A 23,088-nucleotide genomic window follows, 5' to 3' on the forward strand; every position below is an offset into this window, starting at 1 on the left:
GTAACCCGAACGAATTCCTGAGGTCCCAGTCTTAACTCGAGAAGTACTCCCAGCTTCCCGTCGCAACACGAGAAACAACACAAAATTATCCACTCAATGCGAGATGAGGAAATTTTCGCTGCAAAATCTCAAGTGAAATCCCACATTCCCGATTAAAAGGAAAAAGGGTACATGAAAAACTTTAAGCGACTCCAAATTTCCCTCACCCAGCAATCCCCATTGGAGAGGAGAACACACTTTATGGACTCAACTCGAGAAGAAGCCCTATTCCAATTTAAAGTTTTGAGAGTAATCCCGAAGTTCCCCTTCCAACACAAAAGGGGACCTGAATTCCCTGAAGCAACCCGAGCTAGCTCCTGAGGTCCCCGTCACACCTAGAGAAGTACCCCCAATTCCCGCTGCACCTCGAGAAACACCACAAAATTATCTCCTCAATGCGAAATGAGGAAATTTTGCACTGTAGAATCTCAAGAGAAATCCCGCATTCTCGCTTCAAAGGCACTATGGTATTTGACACCCTTAATGCTACTCAGAAGTTCGCTCAAACAGCCATCCCCATTGAAGAGAGGAACACACCTTATGGACTCAAATCGAAAAGAGGCCCTATTCCCATTTAAGATCTTGACAGTAATCCCGAAGTTCCCAATCCAAAATAAAAGGGGAACTGAATTCCCTGAGGCAACCCAGGCGAGTTCCTGAGGTCCCCGTCGCAACTCGAGAAGTACCCCCAGCTTCCCGACCCAACTCGAGAAACACCACAAAATTATCCACTCAATGCGAGATGAGGAAATTTTCCACTGCAGAATCTCAAGAGAAATCCCAAATTCCCGGTATAAAGTCAAAAGGGTACTTTACACCCTTTATGCGACTCAGAAATTTCCCTCACACAGCTGTCCCCATTGGATAGGAGAACACACCTTTTGGACTCAACACGAGAAGAGGCCCTATTCCCATTTAATGGCTCTAGAGAATTCCCGAAGTTCCCCTTACATCACAAAAGGGGATGTGACTTCCTTGAAGCAACCTGAGAAAGTTGCTGAGGTCCGCCTCACAACTCGAAAACACCACAAAATTATCCCCTCAATGCAAGATGAGGAAATTTTGTGCTGCAGAATTTCAAGAGAAATCCCACAACCGGCTTGAAAGGCAAAATGGTACTTGACACCCTTTATGCGACTCAGAAAGTTCCCTAACATCCGCCACTTTGGAGAGAAGAATTCACTTTATGGACTCAACTCGAGAAGAGGCCATATTCCTATTTAACGGCTTGAGAGTAATTCAGAAGTGCCCCTTCCAACACAAAATGGGACCTGAATTCCCTGAAGCAACCCGAGAGAGTTCCTGAGGTCCCCGTCGCAACTCGAGAAGCACCCCCAGTTTCCGGCCGCAACTCGAGAAACACCACAAAATTACCCCCTCAATGCGAGATGAGGAAATTTTGCTCTGCAGAATCTCAAGAGAAATCCCACATTCCCTGTGAAAGGCAAAAGGGTACTTGACACCCTTCATGCGACTCTGAAAATTCCCTCCCACAGCCGTTGCCATTGGAGAGGAGAACACACTTTTTGGACTCAACACGAGAAGAGGCCCTATTCCCATTTAACAGCCTGAGAGAAATCCCTAAGTTCCCCTTCTATCACAAAAGGGGACCTGACTTCCTTGAAGCAACCCGAGAAAGTTCCGGAGGTCCGCCTCGCAACTCCAGAAACACCACAAAATTATCCCCTCAATGTGAGATGTGGAAATTTTGCACTGCAGAATCTCAAGAGAATTTCCACATTCCCGCTTGAAAGGCAAAAGTGTACTTGACACCGTTTATGTGACTCAGAAAGTTCCCTCACACAGCTGTCCCCATTGGAGAGGAGAACACACTTTATGGACTCAAACTGGGAAGAGGCCGTATTCCCATTTAACGGCTCGAGAGTAATCCCGAAGTTCCCCTTTCAACACAAAAGTGGACATGACGTCCCTGAAGCAACCCGAGCGAGTTCCTGAAGTCCAGCCGCAACTCGAGAAGTACCCCCAGCTTCCAGCCACAACTCGAGAAACACCACAAAATTATCCCGTCAATGCGAGATGAGGAAATTTTGTGCTGCACATACAAGAGAAATCCCACATTCCCGCCTGAAATGCAAAAGGGTTCTTGACACATTTTATTCAGTACAGTTCAGTCGCTCAGTCGTGTCCGAATCTTCACGACCCCATGAATAATTGTACGCCTTACCTCCCTGTCCTACACCATCTCCTGGAGTTCACTCAAACTCATGTCCACAGATTTGGTGATGCCATCCAGCCATCTCATTCTCTGTCGTCCCCTTCTCCTCCCGCCCCCAACCTTTCCTAACATCAGAATCTCTTCCATTGAGTTAACTCATCACATGAGTTGGCCAAAGTATTGCAGTCTCAGCTTTAGCATCAGTCCTTCCAATGAACACCCAGGATCGATCTCCCTTAGAATGGACTGGTTGGATCTTCTTGCAGTACAAGGGACTCTCAAGAGTCTTCTTCAACACCACATTTCAAAAGCATCAATTCTTCGGCGATCAGCTTTCTTCACAGTCCAACTCTCACATCCATACATGACCACAGGAAAAACCATAGCCTTGACTAGACGGACCTTGGTTGGCAAAGTAATGTCTCTCCTTTTTAATATACTATCAAGGTTGGTCATAACTTTCCTTCCTAGGAATAAGGGCCTTTTAATTTCATGGCTGCAATCAGCATCTGCAATGATTTTGGAGACCAAAAAAATAAAGTCTGACACTGTTTCCACTGTTTTTCCATACATTTCCAGAGAAGTCATGGGACTAGATGCCATGATCTTTATTTTCTGAATGTTGACCTTCAAGCCAACATTTTCACTCTCCTCTTTCACTTTCATCAAGAGGCTTTTGAGTTCCTCTTCACTTTCTGCCCTAAGGGTGGTGTCATCTGCATATCTGAGGTTATTGATATTTCTCCCAGCAAACTTGATTCCAACTTGTTCTTTTTCCAGCCCAGCGTTTCTCATGATGTACTCTGCATATAAGTTTAATAAGCAAGGTGACAATATACAGCCTTGACGTATTCCTTTGCCTATATGGAATCAGTCTGTTGTTGCATGTACAGTTCTGACTGTTTCTTCCTGACCTGCATACAGGTTTCTCAAGAGGCAGGTCAGGTGGTCTGGTACTCCCATCTCTTTTAGAATCTTCCACAGTTTATTGTGATCCACACAGTCAAAGGGTTTGGTATAGTCAATGAAGCAGAAATAGATGTTTTTCTGGAATTCTCTTGCTTTCTCCATGATCCAGCGGATGTTGGCAATTTGATCTCTGGTGCCTCTGCCTTTTCTAAAACCTTCTTGAACATCTGGGAGTTCACAAATCACATATTGCTTAAGCCTGGCTTGGAGAATTTTGAGCATAACTTTACTAGTGTGTGAGATGAGTGCAATTGTGCGGTAGTTTGAGCATTCTTTGGCATTTCCTTTCCTTGGGATTAGAATGAAGACTGACCATTTCCAGTCCTGTGGCCACTGCTGAGTATTCCAAATTTGTTGGCATATTGAGTGCAGCACTTTCACAGCATCATCTTTCAAGATTTGAAATAGCTCAACCGGAATTCCATCACTTCCACTAGCTTTGTTCGTAGTGATGCTTTCTAAGGCCCACTTGACTTCACATTCCAAGATGTCTTGCTCTAGGTCAGTGATCACGTTTTCGTGACTATCCTGGTCATGAAGATCTTTTTTGTACAGTTCTTCTGTGTATTCTTGCCACCTCTTCTTAATATCTTCTGCTTCTGTTAGGTCCATACCATTTCTGTCCTTTATCGAGCCCATCTTTGCATGAAATGTTCCCTTGGAATCTCTAATATTCTTGAAGAGATCTCTTGTTTTTCCTATTCTGTTGTTTTCTTCTATTTCTTTGCATTGATCACTGAGGAAGGCTTTCTTATCTCTCCTTGCTATTCTTTGGAACTCTGCATTCAGATGCTTATATCTTTCCCTTTATCCTTTGCTTTTCGCTTCTCTTCTTTTCACAGCAATTTGTAAGGCCACCTCAGACAGCCATTTTGCTTTTTTTGTATTTCTTTTCCATGGGGATGCTCTTGGTCACTGTCTCCACTACAGTGTCACGAATCTCTGTCCAGAGTTCATCAGGCACCCTATCTCTCAGAACTAGTCCCTTAAATCTATTTCTCACTTCCACTGTATAATCATAAGGGATTTGATTTAGGTCATATATGAATGGTCTAGGAGTTTTCCCTACTTTCTTCAATTTAAGTCTGAATTTGGCAATAAGGAGTTCATGATCTGAGTCACAGTCAGCTCCTGGTCTTATTTTTGCTAACTGTTTACAGCTTCTCCTTCTTTGGCTGCAGAGAATATAATCAATCTGATTTTGGTGTTGACCATCTGGTGATGTCCACGTGTAGAGTCTTCTCTTGTGTTGTTGGAAGAGGGTGTTTGCTATGACCAGTGTGTTCTCTTGACAAAACTCTATTAGCCTTGGCCCTGCTTCATTCCATGCTCCAAGGCCAAATTTGCCTCTTACTCCAGGTGTTTCTTGACTTCCTACTTTTGTATTCCATTCCCCTATATTGAAAAGGACATCTTTTTTGTGTGTTACTTCTAATAGGTCTTGTAGGTCTTCATAGAACCATTCAACTTCGCATTCTTCAGCGTCACTGGTTGGGGCATAGGCCTAGATGACTATAATGTTGAATGGTTTGCCTTGGAAACGAACAGAAATCATTCTGTCATTTTTAAGAGTGCATCCAAGTACTGCATTTCGGACTCTTTTGTTGATCATGATGGCTACTCCATTTCCTCTAAGGGGTTCCTGCCCACAGTAGTAGATATAATGGTCATCTGAGTTAAATTCACCCATTCCAGTCCATTTTAGTTCACTGATTCCTAGAATGTCTATGTTCACTCTTGCCATCTCCTGTTTGACCACTTCCAATTTGCCTTGATTCATGGACCTAACATTCCAGGTTCCTATGCAATATTGCTCTTTACAGCACCGGACCTTGCTTCTATCACTGGTCACAGCCACAACTGGGTACTGATTTTGCTATTGCTCCATCCCTTCATTCCTTCTAGAGATATTTCTCCACTGATCTCCAGTAGCATACTTGGCACCTACCGACCTGGGGAATTCCTCATTCAGTATCCTGTCATTTTGCCCTTTGATACTCTTCATGGGGTTCTCAAGGGAAGTATACTGAAGTGAGGATTGCCATTCCCTTCTCCAGTGGACCACATTCGGCTGTGGTCCATGTGATCAGATCGACTAGTTTCCTGTGATTATTATTTCAGTGTGTCTTCCCTCTGATGCCCCCTCGCATTACCTACCGTTTTATTTGGGTTTCTCTTACCTTGGGTGTGGGATATCTCTTCACAGCTGCTCCAAGTAAGCACAACCGCTGAACCTTACCTTGGATGAGGTGTATCTCCTCAAGGCCGCCCCTCCTGACCTTGAACGTGAGTAGCTCCTCTGGGCCCTCCCCCACAGAGCCACAGCCTATTGGACTTGGGGTAGCTCCTCTCGGCTGCCTGCCCTGGCCTCAGGCGTGGGGTAGCTCCTCACAGCTGTGCATCTTTGAATGGTCGGTGCGCTGGGGCCGGCGACTCTCATATCTGCGCGGGTAAGGTCAGTGTCTCTCGGGACTCCGTGGAAAGGGCCGGCGTCTCTCACATCTGCACAGCTGGGGCCGGGGTCTCTCCCATCTCTCCCGTACTTGACACCGTTTAAGCGACTCAGAAAGTTCCCTCACACAGCTGTACCCATTTGAGATGAGAACACACTTTATGCACTCAACTGGAGAAGAGGTCCTTTTCCCATTTAATGGCTCTAGAGTATTCCGTAAGTTCCCCTTTCAGCACAAAAGGTGACCTGACTTTCCTGAAGCAACCCGAGCGTGTTCCTGAGGTTCCCGTCGCAACTCGAGTTGTACCCCAAGATTCCCACCGCAACTCGTGAAACACCACAAAATTATCCCCTCAATGCAAGCAGAGGAAATTTTGCGCTGCTGTATCTCAGCAGAAATCCCACATTCCCTCTTGAAATGCAAAAGGGTACTTGAAACCCTTTATGCGACTGAGAATGTTCCCTCCACCTGCCGTCCCTATTGGAGTGCAGAACACACATTATGGATTCAAATGGAGAAGAGGGCACTTCCCATTTAACGTCTCGAGAGTAATCCCAAAGCTCCCTTCCAACACAAAGAGGACCTGACTTCCCTGAAGTAACCCGACCGAGTTCCTGAGGTCCCCGTTGCAACTCGAGAAGTGCCCCCAACTTCCCACCGCAACTCGAGAAACACCACAAAATTATCCACTCAATGCGAGATGAGGAAATATTTGGGCTGCAGAATCTCAAGATAAAATCAACATTCCTGCTTGAAAGGCAAAAGGGTACTTGACACATTTATGGAACTCAGAAAGTTCCCTAACAGCCGTCCCCATTGGAGAGCAGAACACATTTTATGGACTCAACTCGAGAGGAGGCCCTTTTCCCGTTTAAGGGCTTGAAAGTAATCCGGAAATTCCCCTTCAAACACAAAGGGGAACTGATGTCCCTGAAGCAACCCGAGCGAGTTTCTGAGGTCCCCGTCGCAACTCGAGAAGTACCCCCAGCTTCCCACCGCAACTCGAGAAACACCACAAAATTATCCCCTCAATGCAAGAAGAGGAAATTTTGCGCTGCAGTATCTCAGCAGAAATCCCACATTCCCTCTTGAAATGCAAAAGGGTACTTGAAACCCTTTATGCGACTCAGAATGTTCCCTCCACCTGCCGTCCCCATTGGAGAGGAGAACATAATTTATGGACTCAAATCAAGAAGAGGCCAACTCCCATTTAATGTCTCGAGTTTAATCACGAAGCTCGTCTTCCAACAAAAAGAGGACCTGACTTCCCTGAAGTAACCCAAGCAAGTTACTGAGGTCCCCGTCGCAACTCGAGAAGTACCCCCAGCTTCCCGCTGCAACTCGAGAAACACCACAAAATAATCCCTTCAATGCGAGATGAGGAAAATTTCCACTGCAGAATCTCAAGAGATAACCCACATTCACTCTTCAAAGGCAAAAGGGTACTTGACACACTTTATGCGACTCAGAAAGTTCCCTCAAACAGCCATCCCCATTGGAGATAGAGCACACTTTATGGACTCAATTCGAGAAGAGGCCCTAATCCCATTTAAAAGCTCAAGAGTAATTCGGAAGTTCCCCTTCCAACACAAAAGGGGACCTGACTTCCTTGAAGAAGCCTGAGCGAGTTCCTGAGGTCCCCGTCGCAACTCAAGAAGTACTCTCAGCTTACCGCTGTAACTCGAGACTCACCACAAAATATTCTCGTCAATTCGAGATGAGGAATTTTGCAATGCAGAATCTCAAGAGTAATCCCACATTCCCTCTGGAAAGGCAAAAGTGTACTTGACACTCTCTATGCGACTCAGAAAGTCCCCTCAAACTGCCGTCCCCATTGGAGACGAGAACACACTTTATGCACTCAACTCGAGAAGAGGCCGATTCCCATTAAATGGCCTGAGAGTAATCCCGAAGATCCCCTTCCAACACAAAAGGAATCCTGACTTCCCTGAAGCCACCCGAGCCAGTTCCTGAGGTCTCCATCGCGACTCGAGATGTATCCCCAGCTTCCCGTTGTAACTCGAGAAACAACACAAAATTATATCTTCAATACGAGATGAGGAAAATTTCCGCTGCAGAATCTCAAGAGAAATCCCACATTCACTCTTCAAAGGCAAAAGGGTACTTGACACCCTTTATGCGACTCAGAAAGTTCCCTCACACAGCCATCCCCATTAGAGAGGAGAACACAATTTATGGACTCAATTCGAGAAGAGGCCCTATTCCCATTTAAGGGCCTGAGAGTAATCCCGAATTTACCCTTCCAACAAAAAGGGGGATATGATTACCCTGAAGAAGCCCGAGCGAATTCCTGAGGTTCCCGTCGCTAACTCGAGATATACACCAAGCTTCCGGCCGCAACTCGAGAAACACCACAAAATAATCCCGTCAATGCGAGATTATGAAATTTTGTTCTGCAGAATCTCAAGAGAAATCCCACATTCCCTCTTGAAAGGCAAAATGATACTTAACACCCTTTATGCGACTCAGGAAGTTCCCTCAAACTGCAGTCCCCATTGGAGAGGAGAACACACTTTATGGACTCACATCGAGATGAGGCCCTATTCCCATTTAACGGCTTTACAGTAATCCGGAAGTTCCATTTTCAACACAAAAGGAGACATGACTTCCCTGAAGAAACCCAAGCGAGTTCCTGAGGTTCCTGTCTCAACTCGAGAAGTACACCCATCTTCCCTCCGCAACACGTGAAACACCGCAAAATTATCCCCTCAATGCGATATGAGAAAATTTTGTGCTGCAGAAAATCAAGAGAAATCCGACATTCCCTCTTGAAATGAAAAAGGTACTTGACACCCTTTATGTGATTCAGAGATTTCCCTCACACAGCCGTTCCCATTGGAGAGGAGACCACACTTTATGGACTCATCTGGAGAAGAGGCCCTATTCCCATTTAACGGCTCGAGAGTATCCCAGATGTCCCCCTTCTAACACAAAAGGGGACCTGACTTCCCTGAAAAAACCCAAGAGAGATGCTGAGGTTCTCGTTGCAACACGAGAAGTACTCCCAACTTCCCGCCGTAAGTCGAGAAACACCACAAAATCATTCCGTCAATGCGAGATGAGGAAATTTTACACTGCAGAATCTCAACAGAAATCCCACATTCCCACTTGACAGGCAAAAGTGTACTTGGCACCCTTAATACGACTCAGAAAGTTTGCTAACAGCTGTCACCATTGGAGAGGAGAAGACACTTCATGGACTCAACTCGAGAAGAGGCCAATTTCCATTTAGCGGCTCGGGAGCAATCCCGATGTTCCCCTTCCAACACAATAGGGGACCTGACTTCCTGAAAGCAACCTGAGCGAGTTCCAGAGGTACCTATCGCAACTCGAGAAGTACCTGCAGCTTTCCCCCGCAACTCGAGAAACACCAAAAAATTAACCTTTCAATGCGAGATGAGGAATATTTCCACTGCAGAATCTCAAGAGATAGCCCACATTCCCGCTTGAAAGGCAAAAGGGTACTTGACACCCTTTTTGGGGCTCAGAAAGTTCCCTCACACTGTCGTCACCATTGGAAAGGAGTACACACTTTATGGACTCAACTCGAGAAGAGGGCCTATTCCCATTTAAGGGCTCGAAAGTAATCCGGAAGTTCCCCTTCAAACACAAAGGGGACCTGACTTCCCTGAAGAAACGCGAGCGAGTTCCCGAGGTCCCAGACGCAATTCGAGAACTACACCCAGCTTCCTATCGCAACTCGAGAAACACCAAAAAATTATCCCCTCAATGCGTGATAACGAAATTTTGTGCTACAGAATCTCAAGAGAAAACCCACATTCACTCTTCAAATGCAAAAGTGTCCTTGACACCCTTTATGCGACAGAGTAAGTTCCCTAATATCCGTCAGATTGGAGTGGAGAACACACTTTATGGACTCAACCCGAGAAGAGGCCCTATTCAAATTTAAGGGCTGGAGAGTAATCCGGAAGTTCCTCTTCCAACATAAAAGTGGACCTGACTTCCCTGAAGCAACCCAAGCAAGTTCCTGAGGTCCCCGTTGCAACTTGAGTAGTACCCCCAGCTTCCCGCCTCCTCTCGAGAAACATGACAAAATTATCCCGTCAATGCGAGATGAGGAAATTTTGCTCTGCAGAATCACAAGAGAAATTCCACATTCCCTCTTGAAAGGCAAAAGTGAATTTGACACCCTTTATGGGACTCAGAAATTTCCCTCACAGAGCAGTCCTCATTGGCGAGGAGAACACACTTTATGGACTCAACCCGAGAAGAGGCCCTATTCCCATTTAACGGCTCGAGAGTAATCAGGAAGTTCCCCTTCCAACACAAAAGGAGAACTGACTTCACTCAAGCAACGCGAGCGATTTCCTGAGGTACCTTTTGCAACCCGAAAAGTACCCCCAGCTTCCTGGTGCAACTCGAGAAACAGCACAAAATTATCCCCTCAATGCGAGATGAGGAAATTTTGCACTGCAGGTTCTGAAAAGAAACCCCACATTCCTGCTTGAAAGGCAAAATGGTACTTGAGAGCCTTTATGCGACTCAGAAATTTCCCTGACATCCGTCCCCATTGGAGAGGAGAACACACTTTAAAGACTCAACAGGAGAAGAGGCCTTATTCCCATTTAAGGGGTGGAGAGTAATCCCGAAGTTCCCCTTCCTTCTCAAAAGGGGAACTTACATCCCTGAAGCAACCTGGGCGAGTTCCTGAGGTCCCCATCACAATCCGAGAAGTACCCCCAGCTTCCCTCCGAAATTCGAGAATCACCACCAAATTAACCACTCAATGCGAGATGAGGAAATTTTGTGCTGCAGATTCTCACGAGAAATCCCACATTCACGCTTGAAAGGCAAAATGTTACTTGACATCCTTTATGCGACTCAGAAAGTTCCCTGACACAGCCATCCCCACTGGAGAGGAGAACACACTTTATGGACTCAACTCAAGAAGAGGCCCTATTCCCATTTAAGGGCTCGAGAGTAATCCCGAAGTTCCCCTTTTTTCACAAAAGAGGAACTTATTTCCCTTAAGCAACCCGAGCGAGTTCCTGAGGTCCCCTTCTCACCTCGAGAAGTACCCCTAGCTTCCCGCTGAAACTCGAGAAACACCACAAAATTATTCCCTTAATGCGAGATGAGGAAATTTTGCGCTGCAGAATCTCAAGAGAAATCCCACCTTCCACCTTGAAAGGCAAAAGGGTACCTGACACTCTTTGTGTGACTCGGAAAGTTCCCTAATAGCCGTCCCAATTGGAGAGGAGAAGTCACTTTATGGACTCAACACGAGTAGAGGCCCTAATCCCATTGAATGGCTAAGAGTAATCAGTAAGTTCACCTTCCAACAAAAAGGAGACCTGACTGCACTGAAGCAACCAAAGCGAGTTCCTGAGGTCTACGTCGCAAATAGAGATGAACCCCTAGCTTCCCACCACAACTCGAGAAACACCACAAAATTATCCCTACAATGCAAGATGAGGAAAATTCCGCTGCAGAATATCAAGAGATAACCCACATTCACTCTTCAAAGGCAAAATGGTACTTGACACCCTTTATGCGACTCAGAAAGTTCCCTCAAACATCCATCCCCATTGGAGACGAGAGCACACTTTATGGAATCAATTCGAGAAGAGGCCCTATTCCCATTTAACAGCTCAAGAGTAATTCGGAAGTTCCCCTTCCAACACAAAAGGGGACCTGACTTCCTTGAAGAAGCCTGAGCGAGTTCCTGAGGTCCCCGTCGCAACTCAAGAAGTACTCTCAGCTTACCGCTGTAACTCGAGACTCACCACAAAATATTCTCGTCAATTCGAGATGAGGAATTTTGCAATGCAGAATCTCAAGAGTAATCCCACATTCCCTCTGGAAAGGCAAAAGTGTACTTGACACTCTCTATGCGACTCAGAAAGTCCCCTCAAACTGCCGTCCCCATTGGAGACGAGAACACACTTTATGCACTCAACTCGAGAAGAGGCCGATTCCCATTAAATGGCCTGAGAGTAATCCCGAAGATCCCCTTCCAACACAAATGGAATCCTGACTTCCCTGAAGCCACCCGAGCCAGTTCCTGAGGTCTCCATCGCGACTCGAGATGTATCCCCAGCTTCCCGTTGTAACTCGAGAAACAACACAAAATTATATCTTCAATACGAGATGAGGAAAATTTCCGCTGCAGAATCTCAAGAGAAATCCCACATTCACTCTTCAAAGGCAAAAGGGTACTTGACACCCTTTATGCGACTCAGAAAGTTCCCTCACACAGCCATCCCCATTAGAGAGGAGAACACAATTTATGGACTCAATTCGAGAAGAGGCCCTATTCCCATTTAAGGGCCTGAGAGTAATCCCGAATTTACCCTTCCAACAAAAAGGGGGATATGATTACCCTGAAGAAGCCCGAGCGAATTCCTGAGGTTCCCGTCGCTAACTCGAGATATACACCAAGCTTCCGGCCGCAACTCGAGAAACACCACAAAATAATCCCGTCAATGCGAGATTATGAAATTTTGTTCTGCAGAATCTCAAGAGAAATCCCACATTCCCTCTTGAAAGGCAAAATGATACTTAACACCCTTTATGCGACTCAGGAAGTTCCCTCAAACTGCAGTCCCCATTGGAGAGGAGAACACACTTTATGGACTCACATCGAGATGAGGCCCTATTCCCATTTAACGGCTTTACAGTAATCCGGAAGTTCCATTTTCAACACAAAAAAAGACATGACTTCCCTGAAGAAACCCAAGCGAGTTCCTGAGGTTCCTGTCTCAACTCGAGAAGTACACCCATCTTCCCTCCGCAACACGTGAAACACCGCAAAATTATCCCCTCAATGCCATATGAGAAAATTTTGTGCTGCAGAAAATCAAGAGAAATCCGACATTCCCTCTTGAAATGAAAAAGGTACTTGACACCCTTTATGTGATTCAGAGATTTCCCTCACACAGCCGTTCCCATTGGAGAGGAGAACACACTTTATGGACTCAACTGGAGAAGAGGCCCTATTCCCATTTAACGGCTCGAGAGTATCCCAGATGTCCCCCTTCTAACACAAAAGGGGACCTGACTTCCCTGAAGCAACCCGAGCGAGTTCCTGAGGTCCCCGTCACAACTCAAGAAGTATCCCCAGCTCCCTGCTGCAACTTGAGAAACAACACAAAATTATCCCCTCAATGTGGGATGAGGAAATTTTGGGCAGCAGAATCTCAACAGAAATCCCACATTCCCGCTTGAAAGGCAAAATTTACTTGACACCCTTTATGCGACTCAGAAAGTTCCCTCACAGAGCATCCCCATTGAAGAGGAGAACACACTTTATTCACTCAACTCGAGAAGAGGCCCTATTCCCATTTAACGGCTCGAGAGTAATCCCGAAGTTCCCCTTCCAATACAAAGGCAACTGACTTCCCTGAAACAACCCGAGCTGGTTCCTGAGGTCCCGTCACAACTCGAGAAGTACCCCCTAGCTTCCCGCCGAAATTCGAGAAACACCAGAAAAATATCCCCTCAATGCGAGATGAGGATATTTTGCACTGCAGAATCTCAAGAGACAGCCCACATTCCAGCTTGAAAGGCAAAAGTTTACTTGACAACTTTCATGCCACTCAGAAGGTTCCCTCACACAGCCGTTCCCATTGGAGAGGAGAACACACTTTATGGACTCAATAGAAAAGAGGCACTATTCCCATTTAACGTCAGGACAGTAATCTGAAGTGCCCCTTCCAATACAAAAGGGGACCCGACTTCTCTGAAACAACCCAAGCAAATTCCTCTGGTCCTAGTCGAGTCGAGAAATATCGACAGCGTCCCGCCGAAACTCGAGAAACACCCCAAAATTATCCCCTCAATGCAAGATGAGGATATTTTGCACTCCAGAATCTCAAGAAAAATCCCACATTCCCGCTTGAAAGACAAAAGGGTACTTGACACCCTTTATGCAACACAGAAAGTTCCCTAAAAGACATCTACATTGGATAGGAGAACGAACTTTATGGCCTCAATTCGAGAAGAGGCCCTATTCCCATTTAAAGGCTCAAGAGTAATTCCGAAGTTCCCCTTACAGCACAAAAGGGGACCTGACTTCCCTGAGGCAACCCGAGCGAGTTCCTGATGTCCCCGTTGCAACTCGGAAAGTACAACAAGCTTCCCATGGCAACTCGAGACACACCACAAAGTTCAGTTCAGTTCAGTTCAGTCGCTCAGTCTTGTCCGACTCCCCGGGACCCCATGAATCACAGCACACCAGGCCTCCCTGTCCATCACCACCTCCCGGAATACACTCAGACTCATGACCACAGAGTCTGTGATGCCATCCAGCCATCTCATTCTCTGTCGTCCCCTTCTCCTCCCGCCCCCAACCTTTGCCAGCATCAGAGTCTTTTCTAGTGAGTCAACTCGTCGCATGAGGTGGCCAATGTATTGCAGTTTCAGCTTTAGCATCAGTCCCTCCAATGAACATCCAGGATTGATATCCTTTTTGTGCTGCAGTATCTCAACAGAAAGCCCACATTCCCCTTTCAAAGGCAAAAGTGTACTTGACACCCTTTATGCGACTCAGAAAATTCCCTAACATCCGTTCCTGTTTTAGAGGAGAACACACTTTATGGACTCAACTGGAGAAGAGGCCCTATTCTGATTTAATGGCTAGAGGGTAATCCGGAAGTTCCCCTTCCAACACAAAAGGGGACCTGACTTCACTGAAGCAACCCGAGCGAGTTCCTGAGGGCCCCGTCACAACTCGAGAAATACCCTCAGCTTCCCGCCGCAACTCGAGAAACACCACAAAATTATCCCCTCAATAGGAGATGATGAAATTTTTCGCTGTAGAAATACAAGAGAAATCCCACATTCTCGGTTGAAACACAAAAGGGTACATGACACCATTTATGCGACTCAGGAAGTTCCCTAATATCCGTCCCCATTGTAGAGGAGAACACTCTTTATTGACTCAACTCGAGAAGAGGCCCTATTCCAATTTAACGGATCGTGAGTAGTCATGAAGGTCTCCTTCCAAAACAAAAGGGGACCTGAGTTCCCCGAAGCAACCCGAGGAAGTTCCTGTATTCCTCATTGCAACTCAAAAAGGACCCCCAGCTTCTGCCAAAACTCGAGAAACACCACAAAATTATCCCCTTATTGCCAGTTGAGGAAATTTTGCGCTGCAGAATCTCAAGAGAAATCCCACATTCCCGCTTGAATGAAAAAGGGTACTTGACACAGTTTATGAGACCCAGAAAGTTCCCTAATAGCCGTCCCAATTGGAGAGGAGAAGACACTTTATGGACTCAACACGCGCAGAGGCCCTATTCCCATTTAATGGCTGGAGAGTAATCGGAAGTTCCCATTTCAACACGAAAGGGGATCTGACTTCCCTGAAGCAACCCGAGCGAGTACCTGAGGTCTACGTCGCAACTTGAGATGTAGCCCCAGTTTCCTGACGCAACTCGAGAAAAACCACAAAATTATCCCCTCAATGCGAGATGAGGAAATTTTGCCCTGGAGATTCTCAGGAGATATCGCACAACCCGATTGAAAGGCAAAATTGTACTTGACTGCCTTTTTGCTACTCAGAAAGTTCCCTAACATCCGATCCATTGGAGAGAAGAACACACTTTATGGACTCACTCGAGAAGAAGACCTATTCCCATTTAACGGCCCGAGACTAATCTCGAAGTACCCCTTCCAACACAAAAGGGACCTGACTTTCCTGAAGCAACTCGAGCGAGTTGCTGAGGTCACCGTCATAACTCGAGAATTACCCACAGCTTCCCACGGAAACTCGAGAGACACCACAAAAATATCCCCTCAATGCGAGATGAGGAAATTTTCGCTGCAGAATCTTAAAGAAATCCCACATCCCCGCTTGAAAAGCAAAAGGATTCTTGACACCCTTTATGCGACTCAGAAAGTTCCCTCACATAGCCGTTACCATTGGAGAGAAGACACTTTATGGACTCAACACGAGCAATGGCCCTATTCCCATTTAATGGCTGGAGAGTAATCAGTAAGTTCCCATTCCAACACAAAATGGGACCTGATTTCCCTGAAGCAACCCAAGCGAGTTCCAGAGGTCTACGTCGCAACTTGAGATGTACCCCTAGTTTCCAGACGCAACTCGAGAAACACCACAAAATTATCCCCTCAGTGGGAGATAAGGAAATTCTGCACTGCAGAATCTCAAGAGATATCCCACATTCCCCCTTGAAAGGCAAAAGGGTACTTGACACCCTTAATGCTATGCAGAAATTTCCCTCACACAGCCGTCCCCATTGGAGAGGAGAACACACTTTATGGACTCAAATCGAGAAGAGGCCCTATTCCCATTTAAAGGCTCGAGAGTAATGCCGAAGTTCCCCTTCCTTCACAAAAGGGGAACTTAGTTCGCTTAAGCAACCCGAGTGAGTTCCTGAGATCCCCTTCTCAACTCGAGAAGTACCCCTAGCTTCCAGCTGAAACTCGAGAAACACAAAGAAATTACCCCGTCAATGTGAGATGAGGAAATGTTACGCTGCAGAATCTCAAGAGAAATCCCTCATTCCCTCTTTAAAGGCAAAAGTGTACTTGATACCATTTATGGGTCTCAGAAAGTTCCCACAAACAGCCGTCCCCATTGGAGAGGAGAACAAACTTCATGGACTCAAATCGAGAAGAGGCCCTATTGCCATTTAACGGTGCGAGAGTAATCCCGAAGTTCGCCTTCCAAAACAAAAAGGGATTCTGAATTCCCTGAAGAACCCAGAGGAAGTTCCTTTATTCCCCCTTGTAACTTGAAAAGCACCGCCAGCTTCCGCGAAACTCGAGAAACACCACAAAATTATCCCCTCAATGCGAGATGAGGAAATTTTGTGATACAGATTCTCAAGAAAAATCCCACAACCTGCTTGAAAAGCAAAATGGTTCTTCACACCCTTTATACGACTCAGAAGTTCCCTAACATCCATCCACATTGGAGAGAAGAACACACTTTATGGACTCAACTCGAGAAGAGGCCGAATTAACATTTAACGGCTTGAGAGTAATACGGAAGTTCCCCTTCCAACACAAAAGGGGACCTGAATTCCCTGAAACTACCCAATCAAATTCCTGAGGTCCCCATCGCAAGTCAAGAAATACCCCCAGCTTCCGGCCGCAACTCGAGAAACACCACAAAATTATCTCCTCAATGCGAGATGAGGAAATTTTGCGCTGCAGAGACTCAAGAGAAACCCCACATTCCCTGTGAAAGGCAAAAGGGAACTTGACAACCTTCATGCGACTCAGAAATTTCCCTCACACAGCCGTCGCCATTGGAGAGGAGAACACACTTTTTGGACTCAACTCGAGAAGAGGTCCTATTCCCATTTAATGGCTCGAAAATAATCCGGAAGTTCACCTTCCAACACAAAAGGGGACCTGACTTCCCTGAAGAAACCAGAGCGAGTTCCTTAGGTCCCGGTCGCAACTCGAAAAGTACCCCCAGCCTATGGCCCCAACTCGAGAAAAACCACAAAATTATTCCCTCAACGCGAGTTGAGGAAATTTTGCACGGCAGAATCTCAAGAGAAATCCCACATTCCCGCTTGAAAAGCAAAAGGATACTTGACACCCTTTATGCGACTCAGAAAGTTCCCTCACATAGCCGTTACCATTGGAGAGGAGAAGACACTTTAAGGACTCAACACGAGCAGAGGCCCTATTCCCATTTAATGGCTGGAGAGAATTAGGAAGTTCCCATTCCAACACAAAAGGGGACCTGACTTCCATGAAGCAACCCGAAAGATTTCTTGAGGTCTAAGTCGCAACTTGAGATGTCCCCCATCTTCTCGCTGCAACTCGAGAAACATCACAAAATTATCCCCTCAATGCGAGATGAGGAAATTTTGCGCTGCAGAATCTCAAGAGAAATCCCACATTCCCTGTGAAAGGCAAAAGGATACTTGACAACCTTCATGCGACTCAGAAAATTCCCTCACACAGCCGTCGCCATTGGAGAGGAGAACACAATTTTTGGACTCAACTCGAGAAGAGGTCCTATTCCTATTTAAAGGCTCGAGAGTAACCTGGAAATTCCCTTTCCAAAACAAAAGGGGACCTGACTTCCTGAAGCAACCCAAGCGAGTTCCTTAGGTCTACGTCGCAACTTGTGATGTTCCCCCAGCTTCCCGCGGAAACTCGATAAACACCAAATATCCCCTCAATGCGAGAGGATGAAATGTTGCGCTGCATTATTCAAGAGAAATCCCACATTCCCGCTTGAAAGGCAAAACTGTTCTTGACACCCTTTATGCGACTCAGAAAGTTCCCTAAAAGCCATTCCCATTGGAGAGGAGAAAACACTTTATGGACTCAACTCGACTAGAGGCCCTATTACCATTTAACGGCTCGAGAGAAATCCGGAAGATCGCCTTCCAACACAACATGGGACCTGACTTCCTGAACCAACCCGAGCGAGTTCCTGAGGTCCCCATCACAACTCGAGAAATACCCCTGATTTCCGGCACAACTCGATAATATCACAAAATTATCCCCTCAATGAGAGTTGAGGAAATTTTGCGCTGCAGAATCTCAAGAGAAATCCCACATTCCGGCTTGAATGAAAAAGAGTACTTGACACACTTTATGTGACTCAGAAAGTTCCCTAATAGCCCTCCCAATTGGAGAGGAGAAAACACTTTATGGACTCAACACGCGCAGAAGCCCTATTCCCATTAAATCGCTGGAGAGTAATCAGTAAGTTCCCATTCCAACAAAAAATGGGACCTGACTTAACTGAAGCAAACCAAGCGAGTTCCTGAGGTCTACATCTCAACTTGAGATGTACCCCCAGCTTCCCGACGCAACTCGAGAAACACCACAAAATACTCCCCTCAATGCGAGATGAGGAAATTTTGCGCTGCAGATTCTCAAGAGAATTCGCACAACACTCTTGAATGGCAAAATGGTACTTGACACACTTTATGCGACTCAGAAATTTTCCTAACATCCGTCCCCATTGGAGAGAAGATCACACTTTATGTACTCAACTCAGAAGAGGCCCTATTCCCATTTAACGGCTCGAGACTAATACGGAAGTTTCCCTTCCAACACAAAAGGGGACCTGAATTCCCTGAAGCTACTCGATCGAGTTCCTGAGGTCCCCGTCGCAACTGGAGAAGTACCCCCACCTTTCAGCCGCAACTGTAGAAAGACCACAAAATTATTCCCTCAATGCGAGTTGAGGAAATTCTGCCCTGCAGAAACTCAAGAGAAATCCCACATTCCCCCATGAAAGGCAAAAGGGAACTTGACACCCTTCATGTGAAGCAGAAATTTATCTCACACAGCCGTCCTTATTGGAGAGGAGAACACATTTAATGGACTCAACTCGAGAAAAGGACCTATTCCCATTTAATGGCTCGAGATTAATCCGGAAGTTCCCCTTCCAACACAAAAGGGGAACTCGCTTCCCTGAAGCAACCCGAGCGAGTATCTTTGGTCCCCATCGCAACTTGAGAAGTACCCCAAGCCTCCGGCCCCAACTAGAGAAACACCACAAAATTATTCCCTCAATGCGAGATGAGGAAAATTTGTGCTGCAGATTCTCAAGAGAAATCCCACATTCCGGTTTGAAAGGCAAATGGTTACTTGACTCTCTTTATGCGACTCAGAAAGTTCCCTCACACAGCCTTCCCCATTGGAGAGGAGAACACACTTTATGGACTCAACTCAAGAAGAGGCCCTATTCCCATTTAAGGGCTCGAGAGTAATCCCGAAGTTCCCCTTCCTTCACAAAAGAGGAACTTACTTCCCTTAAGCAACCTGAGAGAGTTCCTGAGATCCTCTTCTCAATTCAAGAAGTACCCGCAGTGTCCTGCCGCAACTAGAAACAAAAAAAAATTATCCCCTCAATGTGAGATGAGGAAATTTTGCTCTGCAGAATCTCAAGAGAAATCCCACATTCCCGCTTGAATGGCAACAGGGTACTTGACACCCTTTATGCTACTCAGAAAGTTCCCTAACATCCATCCACACTGGAGAGGAGAACACACTTTATGGACTCAACTCGAGAAGAGGACCTATTCCCATTTAACGGCTCGAGAGTAATCCCGAAGTTCCCATTCCTTCACAAAAGGGGAACTGACTACCCTGAGGCAACTCGAGCAAGTTCCTGAGGTCCCCGTCACAACTCCAGAAGTACATCCAGCTTCTCGCCGAATCTGGAGAGACACAACAAAATTATCCCCTCAATGCGAGATGAGGAAATTTTGCCTTGCAGTATCTCAATAGAAATACCACATTCCCGCTTTAAAGGCAAAAGGGTATTTGACACCCTTTATGACACTCAGAACTTTCCCCCAATCAGCCGTCCCCATTGGAGAGGAAAACACACTTTTAGGACTCAACTCGTGAAGAGGCCCTAATACCATTTAAAGGCTCGAGAGTAATCCGGAAGTTCCCTTCCAACAAAAAGGGGACCTGACTTCCCTGAAGCCACCCGAGCGAGTTCCTGAGATTCCCATGGCAACTCGAGAGGTACCACCAACTTCCCGCCGAAACTCGGGAAAAACCACAAAATTATCCCCTCAAAGATAGATGAGGAAATTTTATGCTGCAGAACCTCAAGGGAAATCGCCCATTCCCGCTTGAAGGGAAAAAGGTACTTCACACCCTTTATGCGACTCAGAATGTTCCCTCAGAGAGCTGTCACCTTTGGAGATGAATACACACTTTATGGTCTCAACTGGAGATGAGGGCGTTATCCCATTTAACGGCTCGAGACTAACCCGTTGAGTTCCCTTTCCAACACTAAAGGGGACCTGACATCCCTAAATTAACCCGAGGGAGTTAATGAGGTCCCCTTCACAATTCAAGAAGTACCCCCAGCTTCCCGCCGCAACTCGAGAAACAACACAAAATTATTCCCTCAATGCAAGATGATGATATTTTGCGCTGCAGAATCTCAAGAGAAATCCCACATTCCCGTTTGACTGGCAAAAGGTTACTTGACTCCCTTTATGCGACTCAGAAAGTTCCCTAACATCCGTCCCCATTGGAGAGGAGAACACACTTTATGGACTCAACTCGAGAAGAGGACCTATTCCCATTTAATGGCTCAAGAGTCATCCCAAAGTTCCCATTCCTTCACAAAAGGGGAACTGACTTCCCTGAGGCCACGCGAGCACGTTCCTGAGGTCCCCATCGCAACTCGACAAGTACACCCAGTTTCTCGCCGCATCTGGAGAGACACAACAAAATTATCCCCTCAATAAGAGATGAGGAAATTTTGCCTTGCAGAATCTCAAGAGAAATCCCACATTCCCTGTAAAAAAGGCAAAAGGGTACTTGACACCCTTTATGAGACTAAGAAATTTCCCCCAAAGAGCCGTCCCCATTGGAGAGGAAAACACACTTTTTGGACTCAACTCGAGAAGAGGCCCTATTCCCATTTAACGGCTCGAGAGTAATCCGGAAGTTCCCCTTCCAACACAAAGGGGACAGGACTTCCCTGAAGCAACCCTAGCGAGTTCCTGAGTTTCCCAACGCGACTCGAGAAGTACCCCCAGATTACTGCCGCAACTCAAGAAACACCACAAAATTATCCTCTCAATGCAGATGAGGAAATTTTGTGCTGCAGAATCTCAAGATAAATCCCACATTCAGGTTTGAAAGGCAAAAGGGGACTTGACACCTTTATGCGACTCAGAAAGTTCCCTCAAACAGCATTCCCCTTGGAGAGTAGAACACACATTATGGACTCAACTCGAGAAGAGGCTTTATTTCCATTTAACGGCTCGAGAGTAAGCTGGAAGTTAACCTTCCAACACAAAAGGGGACCTGACTTCCCTGAAGAAACCTGAGCGAGTTCCTTAGATCTCCATCGCAACTCGAGAAATAACCCCAGCTTTTCATTGAAATTAGAGAAAAACCACTAGAAAATATCCCCTCAATGCGAGAAGAGGAAATTTTGCACCGCAGACTCTCAAGAGAAATCCCACATTCCCGCTTGAAAGGCGAAAGGTACTTGACACCCTTTATGCTACTCAGAAAGGACACTCACCTAGCCTTCCCTTTACAGAGGAGAACACACTTTATGGACTCAATTCGTGAAGAGGCCCTATTCCCATTTAACAGCTCGAGAGTAATCCGGAAGTTCCCCTTCCAACAAAAAAGGGAGCTGATTTCCCTGAAGCAACCCGAGCGAGTTCCTGAGGTCGCCGTCACAATTCGAGAAGTATCCCCTGCTTCCCGCTGCAACTCGAGAAACACCAGAAAATTATCCCCTCAATGCGAGATGAGGAAATTTTGTGCTGCAGAATCTCAAGAGAAATACAACGTTTCCTCTAGAAAGGCAAAAGGGTACTTGACACCCTTTATGTGACTCAGAAAGTTCCCTCACACAGCCGTCCCCATTGGAGAGGAGAACACAATTTATGGACTCAATTTGAGATGAGCCCCTATTCCCATTTAACGGCTCGAGAGTAAACCGGAAGTTCCCCTTCCGACACAAAATGGGACTTGACTTACCTGAAGCAACCGAGCGAGTTCCTGAGGTCCCCGTCGCAACTCGAGCAGTACCCCCAGCTTACCGCCGCAACTCGATGAACCCTAAAAAATTATCCCCCCAATGCGAGATGAGAAAATTTTGCGCTGCAGAATCTCAAGAGAAATACCACATTCCCTCTTCAAAGGCAAAAGAGCACTTGACACCCTTTATTAGACTCAGAAATATGACGAACATCAGTCCCCATTGGAGAGGAGAACACACTTTATGGATTCAATAAGAGATGAGGCCCTATTCCCATTCCATGGCTCGAGAGAAAACCGGAAGTTCTTCTTCCAACACAAAAGGGGACCTGATTTCCCTGAAGCAACCCGAGTGAGTTCTTGAGGTCCCCATGGCAACTCGAAAAGTGCTCCAAGCTTCCCCCCGCAACTCTAGAAACACAAGAGAATTATCCCCTCAATGAGAGATGAGGAAATTTTGCGCTACAGAATCTCAAGAGAAATACCACATTCCCTCTTGAAATGCAAGAGAGTACTTGACACCCTATATGCGACTCAGAAAGTTCCCTCAAACAGCCGTCCCCATTGGAAAGGAGAACGCAGTTTATGGACTTAATTCGTGATGAGCCTCTATTCCCATTTAACGGCTCGAGAGTAAACCGGAAGTTACCATTCCAACACCAAATGGGACTTGACTTCCCTGAAGCAACCCGAGCAAGTTCCTAAGGTCCCCGTCGCAACTCCAGAAGTACCCCCAGGTTCCTGCCGCAACTTGAATAAAACCACAAAATTATCCTCTCAATGTGAGCTGAGGAAATTTTGCGCTGCAGAATCTGAGCGAAATACCACATTCCCTCTTGAAGGGCAATAGGGTACTTGACACCCTTTATGCGACTCAGAAATTTCACTAAAATCAGGTGACATTGGAGAGGAAAACACACTTTATTGACTCAATTTGAGATGAGGCCCTATTCCCATTTAACGGCTCCAGAGTAAACCGGAAGTTCCCCTTCC

Source organism: Moschus berezovskii, chromosome 23 (genome assembly GCF_049115385.1).
Source record: "Moschus berezovskii isolate FMDL1 chromosome 23, NW_MosBer_1.0, whole genome shotgun sequence".
NCBI lineage: Eukaryota > Metazoa > Chordata > Mammalia > Artiodactyla > Moschidae > Moschus > Moschus berezovskii.